This window comes from Poecilia reticulata, linkage group LG21 (assembly GCF_000633615.1).
Source record: "Poecilia reticulata strain Guanapo linkage group LG21, Guppy_female_1.0+MT, whole genome shotgun sequence".
In the NCBI taxonomy this organism is placed as follows: Eukaryota; Metazoa; Chordata; class Actinopteri; order Cyprinodontiformes; family Poeciliidae; genus Poecilia; species Poecilia reticulata.
The window spans coordinates 15,931,830-15,941,237 of record NC_024351.1 but is presented as its reverse complement, the minus strand read 5'-3'; positions in this window follow the sequence as shown (position 1 = coordinate 15,941,237).

Sequence of the window (9,408 nt, the reverse complement as noted above, 5' to 3'; positions counted from 1 at the left end):
GGTTAAGTTTTCCAACACAGAACTGGGATAAATTGTTTTGCTTTTTGAGCAAATGATTTATTTTTGCAGCTCATCCGTACAACCTTCTTTCGAGGAAGAAAGAGGACTTCAGGAGATGCTGACCCTTAGCTGGTGGAAATGCAAATGCTTAGGTGAGTGCAGTGAATAAACTTAAATGCAGGACAAAGATTCACTAGTAGGGAGCATGCAGCACCTTGCACATCTTTATAAATGTCACATTTACAAAGAGGTTGTTGTAAAATATTTCTGATCACCCTCCTCCCTTTTCCACAGTTGGTCCGTGATATTTTTTTTTCTTCTTTTGAGCTTGACCAATACATTATCATTGGATCATGGGTGTAAGTGTGAATTGCAGAATGTCACCATGTGCTTTCACACTTAATCTAGCACACATTATCGCATACTAAAAAGTAGGGGGAGACTAAACGGTGTAATTTATAACATCCTGAGCGATAATGACACAAGTCAATAACTTTTTGCCGCATTATGTAATAAATTATTCATCGCAGGTTGGTTTTCTTTTAAAAGTATAATCTGGAAAATGGAAGGTAAAATGGATGCAAAAAAGAGAGAAGTTTGTGTCCTTTGCCCTATTCTTTATAATGCTCTGAAGAGAAGGGGAAACACAGAGAGAGAGACTTTTTTTTTTCTTTTCATCCCAAGAGGAAACACTGAGCCAGAAAGAGCGGAGAAGGACTGGGGTCATCCGAGGTGCCGGCGTCCCAGAGGAGCAGCGGCAATGTTCACAACACGGCGGCAGCGTTGAGGCAAATGAAAAGAAGTTCAAAGACCCAGGCAGGCCAGGCGTCACAGAATCGGCTGTTATTCAGCGAAGGAGCCAAACGGAAAGAGTGCTGTGATTTATAAGCCCAGATCTTATCAGAGGAAACGCTCCCAACTTTGCTGCCAGCTGCACTGACGAAGTAATCCATGCGCCTTTCCAGAACATTGGTGAGGAAAAGGAGCATTGGACACAGAGAGAGACACCAAACCTGACGCACACAGCGGAGTGATGAAGCGTCAGAATGATGCCTTCTCTGTGTTTATTTGACGACATTGACCAAAATGACCCTCACGAAACAGATGAATCTGTTTAATTAGTTCTGTGACTTTAGATAATAGTGTTACATCAGCTTAAAGCGATGATGACGTACGGCTTTAACAGAGTAAGACAAGGAACATATAAAGAAATATTAGATAAGAAATGTTTTCTGTTCTTTTTTTCGTTTTTGAGCAGCGAACCAATAGTCATAATTATAAACTTATGAAACTCTGTGCAACAATCGCCCGCAAAAGTAAACACAACCGTGCTACCATGAGTTCATTGCAAATGATTGCAAAATGTTCCACAAATAATGTCACAAACCTTTTACAAGGAGCACATAAAACCTCCAACAGGTGCAATAACCTCATTGCATAAGTGTGAAAACCCTTAACCTATTGGCTCAGAGTACATTTGATTCAGCCGTGGCGATCAGTCTTCCTCTCTCAGCATCTCGGTGTTTACTCACTCCAGTGTCGTTTCTGTGTCAGACTCACCTTCATGAATTGTGTCCCAAAGTTCAACTTCAATTTCAGCAAACCAAACCAAATTCTCCAACAAGAGCTCAGAAAGTTTCAGGCAGGTCTTTATGTTTTTTTTATTTTATTTATTAAGAAAATACTTCTATTTTGTAAGCCATATGCCTTATAAAACCATCTAGTCTTTTTCTATGTTTTTTGGAAAAGCTTCAAGTTTTTGTAATATCACTGTTTTCATCCCATATTTTCTTCTTCTTCTTCTTCTTCTTATTTTTTTTTACAAATTATTCGACATCTTTCTCTATTGTGGGATGGCACATATATTACTAATGGTTTAGTTATTTGTTACCTTTCTGCAAACTCTGGCTTTAAAGCGCATAAAGTGAGCAAATGTTAAGTTTCTACTCTTCATTTCTAAATCAATTCCTTTTTTAATGATGCACAAAACCATTAAAACATATTTTATTGAAAATTGACGCTGTAGATGAACACAGACATATTCTGCCTCAGTTCTCCTGATACCTTGAAAGAAATCAATTATTTGCAGATTTCAGCCATTTGTGGGAAAATACAGTCGGACGGGATGGCGTTAGGTAACATGGCTGCATCAAGCGCAATGTAATCTGAAAGCCATTTAAAGCAAACCAAATGAAGCAGCAAGGTAGAGATGACCCAGGACGGGGATTTCCCTGATAGAAAAGAAATAAGAACTCCACTGACAGGAGATTGCTACACTACACCAGCAGCTTTAGGTTTTTTTTGTTGTTTTTTTTTTCAGACCCAAATTGAGATAAAGCTGCAGCTGTGAGTATTTCAGCTTTACATCAAGTTGCTCTGTGATCATCAATTTTCAGAATTTTGCAGCTGATTCTAAGTTAAATTCAGGTCTGAACTTTGACGTGCCGATGCCAACACGTGATCATGATTTGATCGTTACCGTCCCAGTGTAGTCCCAAGTGTCTTTGCAACCTCTGACAGATTTCCTTCCAGGTTCTTCCATCAACGTGGAAGAGCCATTTTACTCTCTCCCACTAAAGAAAGTCATCACCACAGCATTAATCTGCCATCACTGTGTTGTATCGTTGGAATGGTAAGTGAAGGATGACACACAGTGTTAGTTTTGTGATTGTGATTGGTGTTAAAAGCTTATTCCACAATCCAATTTACAAATCGCCAAAGATTTCAAGGGAGGCTCTTAAAGACAGGTACCGTGAAAAAATGTGATAAAAACAACTGGGAGTCTTGGAGCGACCTAAAAGAGGAGGTCGATATCAATCTCACAGATGGCTTCTCGCCATCTTGTAGGTAGTTTTCCCTACAGGAGAAACACAAAAAATCATGACACATTGTACAATGAGACATGAAATAACACTCTGGCCCACAAATGCAACAGCTGTAGTGGCACAGTGAGCGCTTTGTGTGTCAAAATGCAAGAATACCTGCAGTTTCTGTGACAAAAACTGTCAAAATTACATAAATAAATTCTCTCTGCCATTGTAATGTGCAGTGTGCTGTGTGACTGGCTGATGTGATGACAAGAAATTGAACACATGTGCCGGAACATGTGATATTTATATCGGTGTTAAGATTTCGTTAACATAGTAAACCATAAGAAAATATATATATGGGCTTTTCTGAAAACATTAACATAACCCCCCCCCCAAAAAAAAAAAACAGCATTCCCATTTCGACTGTTAAACTGCTAAAGTGTTAATCAGTAACTTTTACACAGAGCAGAACGTGCAACTGGGTCGTGCGTGTGCCACACGTATGGAAAAAGAGCAGAGCAATGACAATCCATATGTGGAGCGTTGCTTCATGAACTAATATGCGTCACTATTAAACTAGGCCTATATAAATGATTATCGGGGCCAGAGATATAAGAACAGCGCACCGCACATGTTTAAATGTTGAAGGGTGAAGTAAATGCACCTTAGTATCATCAAACTAAATTCTTATCGTATTAAATCTTTCCCCGGGTAACTGAAACAAATTGGATTACACCTGCAAGTAAGGTAAACATGCTGTGCAAGAGTAGTATACAACCGTAATCCTGATCAACTCAGCAGAAATAGCCCAGACAATCCTGTCACCTTGCAAGTATTTACTAGAAAACGCATAATGCTGCAAGGATTTGCAGCTGACCAGCTTAGGTGGAAGGAAACAGGTCAAAAGGTTAGATCAGTGCCACCGATCGGTGCATGAAGAAGTTATGTCTTGACTGTGTTGGGCATCCCATATGTAGGTGCGCTGACCTGCTGACATCAGAGAATGTTTTCACCCGACAAGCTTCTAAAGACTACGCATAACATGTGACTGAGAAGGTTTAGTATTGATTTAGCCTAGGTCAGGCAAACTGAGGTCAACTGCACAGACTTGTTTATGTCAAATTAACTTTGCGACCTTTTAGGAGATATCCAATCATGAACAGGAAGGGCTTAAAAACACAACGTTTAAATGATCTAACCAGCTAGCGGATTGTCAGTGCTTAATATGTGAGTTAGCTGATTCTCGTTTCCCGAAGCGTTTGGGGAATTTGAGGGATTTCACAAGGTTCTGCAAACCAAAACCTAATCTAAGAAGAATGTTATTATATTTATGAGACAAACATTATCTCAAAATGTTTGCGTTTTACAATCTCTACTGTTTTAAGTTTTAATTCAGATTTGACTTTAGCTCAAATCTGCATGCTGGTCGACAAGTTAATATCAACACTGATAGAAATGTCATCTATTATCCGCTCACAAGAAAATGTGGACAGCTGTATGTGTTAAAAGTTATCCATCAGCAGTGGCTCACTCGGTCATTCTGGTTTGATAAAAAGCTACAATCTCTCATGCAGCCACCAGAAAATAAAAAATACGAACATCCCTTTAAATTTTCTGTCCTTTGTTCACAACTGAACGGAACTTTACATGTTAATGTCTACCTTTTGGGTCGGTATTACATATTTCCCTGCCATAAAGCGCCATTTTACAAGACACTCTAGTGTCTAGCTATATTACTTTCAGCTTTTATCAAAATGCCATTGAGTAGAACTGAATTATTGGGATGATCATGAAAACCTACCTTGTGAGCTATTCTCATCTTCTTATAGTGAGGTTTTGTAGTTGTATCCCCAATCTTCCACAGAGTAAGTTAATATATAGCCAAATAAGAGAACAGCATAATGCATGAAGCGCAGTGCAGTAATTGTCTTACTTTGCTTAGAAAGGAGATACTTCTAGATAATTATATTTTTTGTATTTCCGCCAGATCTTGTAATTAATCAATACTCCCATACATTTCAGTAACTCTGTTTTCAAGTTGGCATTTTCAACTAAACTATGTAAATCTCGATCACCTTTACAATTGTGACGTAAACTTAGTTTCATCTAAACTTAATGATAATTTGATAAAATCAAAACACGGTTTTAGATCGTACAACTAAGAGTTGATTTCTGCCAAGTGCTGCTGTAAATTCCCACTTGTACGTATAGCACAAGTGGGAATTTTACAAAACAAAATGCACAATTTTAGTATAAAATAAACAGTTCTGGTCCCAACACTGACCCCTGGGGGACGCCACAAACAAATGTCCAAGCAAGACGCCCCAAAAATCATAAATCCTCACAAATTGGTGCCTATTGCTGAGATAGATGACTAATTGCATTAAATGCTGTTTTGAAGTGAACAAATACTTTAATAAACACATACTTCTTTTTGTCTAATGAGCGGGTAGCCTCGCCTATTCATTCAGGAGCTGCCATTCCTGTGGATCGTTGTGACCTAATGTAACATAAAACGCTGAAATGTAGAATGTGGGAGCCGAACTTTGAGCTACTTCTTGGCAGCTGTTGCACAACACTTGCAATATCGCTTGGGAAGCAGCTCTGAGTTCAGTTACGGCCTTATCTTCTTGATTATAAGGATGTTGAGGTGAGGAATATTAGTCACCAACTGAAAATGCTTTGGGGAAGACTCTTCTGACAGTTTTATTTTGTTTGGTTTTACTCGAAGCCTGAAACATGAGACATGCCGCTGTTGGACGGAAAATGTTTCTGTAAGCTTGTGTTTCAACAAGTGTGCCAAGAAAGAGAAAAAGCTCAAATCTCCCACAAGAAATGTTTATATTAAACATACACATTCTGACAAAAATATTTGACTTTTAATACCTACCTTTTTTTTTTTCTTTTTTTTTTGTCATATTCTTTCTTACATGCATGTGAACGTCTGAGAGATGTCTCGCCGTCTACGTGACAGCAGAACGGATTTCAGGGAATGGAGCAACGCTTTGCCAGAAGGTCAGCTAAGGTACTGTTAAATATTTCCATGATGAACGCAGTGTTACTCAAAATGCTCCGGATTTCCCTTTTGAAATGCTGCCAAGCGTTTAGACTTGTGTGTCATTATAAATTGCATAAACTATATGAGGCGTCGTCTGCAGTTTTTTTTTTTTTCCTCAACAGATGTTCCAAGAAGCTTGATTCATCCTCATTTGTGAATGAGTGGCCCTGTCCTTTTGCTTTCGAGATGAGTGTTTGTACATTGTTTTTCAGTTCTGATTCCCCCTCCCCCCGCCCCCTAACCCGCCGTATTTTATGACCTAAACTGGTACATTTTGTTTGGAGCTGTGTTGCAAAATACTCTTCCCGAGCAGCGTCACTGGTTGACTGGTGGTATTGTTTCGCATCTACCTGTGCCAACACTGATCAAACGGTTTACAGTGACTAACCTCAGCCAGCATGAGTCATGTGTGTGATTTTACAGTAAAAGAGGAAGTAAACTACAAATTCACCCTGTTAGAAGTTTCAAGCAGTAGTGTATAGTTGCGCCAGCTTACGCTGTTAACTGTGATTAATTGATTGGCTCTATACACCATTAAGTTTATAAGCTACCATTTGACTCATAACCCGGAGCTATCTCTGCTTCACCTCTCTTAACCCCATGTCTAAAAGTGCATCTTATCAGCAGCAGCAATGTGCGGAACTTCGAAACAAGCAGGAAAGGGCAAAGATTAACAAAGTCTCTAAGTTTTAGAGAAGAGGGAGAAAAAAAAAGAAACGATCTTGTTGAATTACCCTCTTTAATTTGTTCCTGTCTCTGCCGTTTGTCTGGCTCATGATGATATGAAACGCATGGAAAGTCTGTAAATTACTTTATGATGGGATGTTTTCCATTTTGTTGCCGCCCTAGATGGTCTCAGCTGAACTCCATCGCACATCGACAGAATTTGTCTTTTTTTTTTTTTTTTGCAAAATTGTTTTAAAATGTAATTTCTGATCCATGTAAGTGACAACGAATGTATCTATAAACTTTGTCCTTACGGAGCGTCGGCCTTGTAGGAGCTAGTTTTAAGCCTCGCACGCTGCAGAAAGAGACGACAAGGGATGATGACCCAGCATACAAACTTTGCACCATTGTTCAATGCGGCGCAGCAACTAGCAGGTCAGAGAGTTACAAGTTACATGATATACCCTGTGACTCATTCACCAACTCGTTCCAGTAAGCCAGATTCTGAGTTACCCCCATTAAGCAAGGTGCTAACAAGCCGCCCACATAGAAAAGGGACCAGAGTCCATATTTTTGTCGTGATGGTTTTCTGGGAATGCAAGATGCCATCAGTGAAAGTCACACGTGTGTTAACATAAACAGAAAATTTGATATGATATTTGTGATGGGACTGGCCGATAGTGTGTTAACAAAACTTGTCAGCTATGTTTAGTTTTGCAGCTGAAACCAAGCCAAGTAGATTCATGCGATACTGAACAGGCCAGAAGTTAAAAAATATGCATGTATTCGGACTGAAGCTTTTAGGTATATGTATTATTGTAGAGATGTGCCGATCAGGTTTTTTCCTGCCGATACCGATCACTCATGAGGGCCGATCACCGATACCGATCACCGATACAGATCACATAATTATTATTATTTTTTTAATCATAAACACTACCGGTTACATTATGTGGAAAAAGTAACCATGAATTCACCTTAATTTAGACAAAAACTTGTTTTGATAACTTTTTCCAAGAAGAAAACTAAACAAAACAGACAGTGCAAATTGTACTGCTATCGGTAATACTATCTTTCACAGACTGATAACATATGAAGGCTCTGAAGAGGCTAAATAATGCAAAGAGCAAAAATAAAATGTTTTATGTTTGAATTTTTTTGGTAATGTTGAGACAACATTACCGACATTACCAAAAAAACATTACCAAAAAAATTTAAGTATAAAACTTAGCATTCAAAGGTAAATACAGGTTCCATTACAATAAACAATCCAGAGTTACTGAATGAAAACTTCCTGATAGCATGGCGGCTAGCTGATTACTGCTAGTTCTCAGTGGCTGTTTCTGACTGAGCAGAGTAATTATGCAGAAAGGGAGGAGATCGATTATTTTTTAGAGATTATCTGTCTCATGTTAGGACAGCAAAAGTTTTAATACGCATGTAAAATGTATTTTTTTTTGGTTAGATGCTGCAGCTTTAAGCAGAGGTTCGGTGTGAGAGTCACTACCAGGTGGAGCAGAAGCGGCGCTCTGTCTGTGAAATATTACTACCTGTAGCGCGTAGCAGCGATTCAACAGCGAGAGCAGAACCAGCGTCTTACGTCGCAGCTCGAAGACTTAAATAATTTTGCGGGTTATTTGTTTAGCTTTCTGACCGTCATGCTAATAATCCGGGTGAGTGTTTGTAGCTGTGCGCTGCTTTACCTGCTATCTGATCCTCTGTATGTCTTTTTTACTGCACTGAGCCTCAATGTAGCCAAACTCCGTCAAGTATGGCATTGTTTTTATGTCATAATAGATTCGTTGTGTTGATGCATTTTGACGTGCTTCAATTTTCCACCGCAACACGCAAACTTCCCCATTCACTCAGTGCGTTATAGTTCCACATCGCTTAGGATTTGTTTGCTGCGCGTTTGTGCAGGCTGCGAAATGAGATGCAGGTGATCGGTATCGGCAACAAGAGCCAATGATCGCCGATCATACACTTTTTCACAAAAATCGGCCGATTATGATTGGTGACCGATCGATCGGCACACCTCTAATTATTAGTAAGACTTAATTAACCATTACCACTAGGAAGGGTCATGGCAGTGGCTATTCTTCTTCTTCTTCTTCTTCTTCTTCTGAGAATAACAATAATAAAAGAGAATCTTAAAAGTGTGGTAGGATTAATATGAATAGAATATATTGAAAGAAGTGAGTAAATCCGCTTAAGTCCCCAGTTTATGCCTCTGTTGTGCAAGCGTGTGTCAGAAATGTAGCCCAGCCAGTCGCTACAGGAAGTCAGATAAATGGAAATCACAAACTCACATCAACCTTCACCTCAAACGTTGTGGGTTCAATTTATTCTGTTCACCGTTTTTGACATAATTACTTTCCCCACTGTGCTCAAGAAGTTCTTATTATTGGCTCTCCACAAAAGGTTGCTTTAATGTCTCTCTTTAATAGCAAGGACTGGTAATAAGGAATATATGTTTTCTGACAGTGTGGACAGACTTTGATGATCCATACGTTTTCAACTAGACTGTATTTCAGACAAAGAAAGTTACAGGCGTTCCCAAAATTAATAGGATAATAAAAAAAGAAGTGTCATTTTTTTTGGTCAATATTCATAAAGATGTGAAATAAATATTTATTCTCTTCTGCGCAATCAATGAAATGAGCATTTGTTGACATTAGTGCAATAAGTTGCCCTGGTTTAAACAGAAAATTTGCTTGTGACCATCAAAATATCCATAAGGTCAATTAATAAAGTATATATAAAATTTGAAGAAATGTCAAAAGCACAAACCAAAACCAAAACACTCCATCTACTTTCATCTCCTTGTGTTGTCATCATAATTACATCAGTGCAAATAAAATAAGTCCATATATA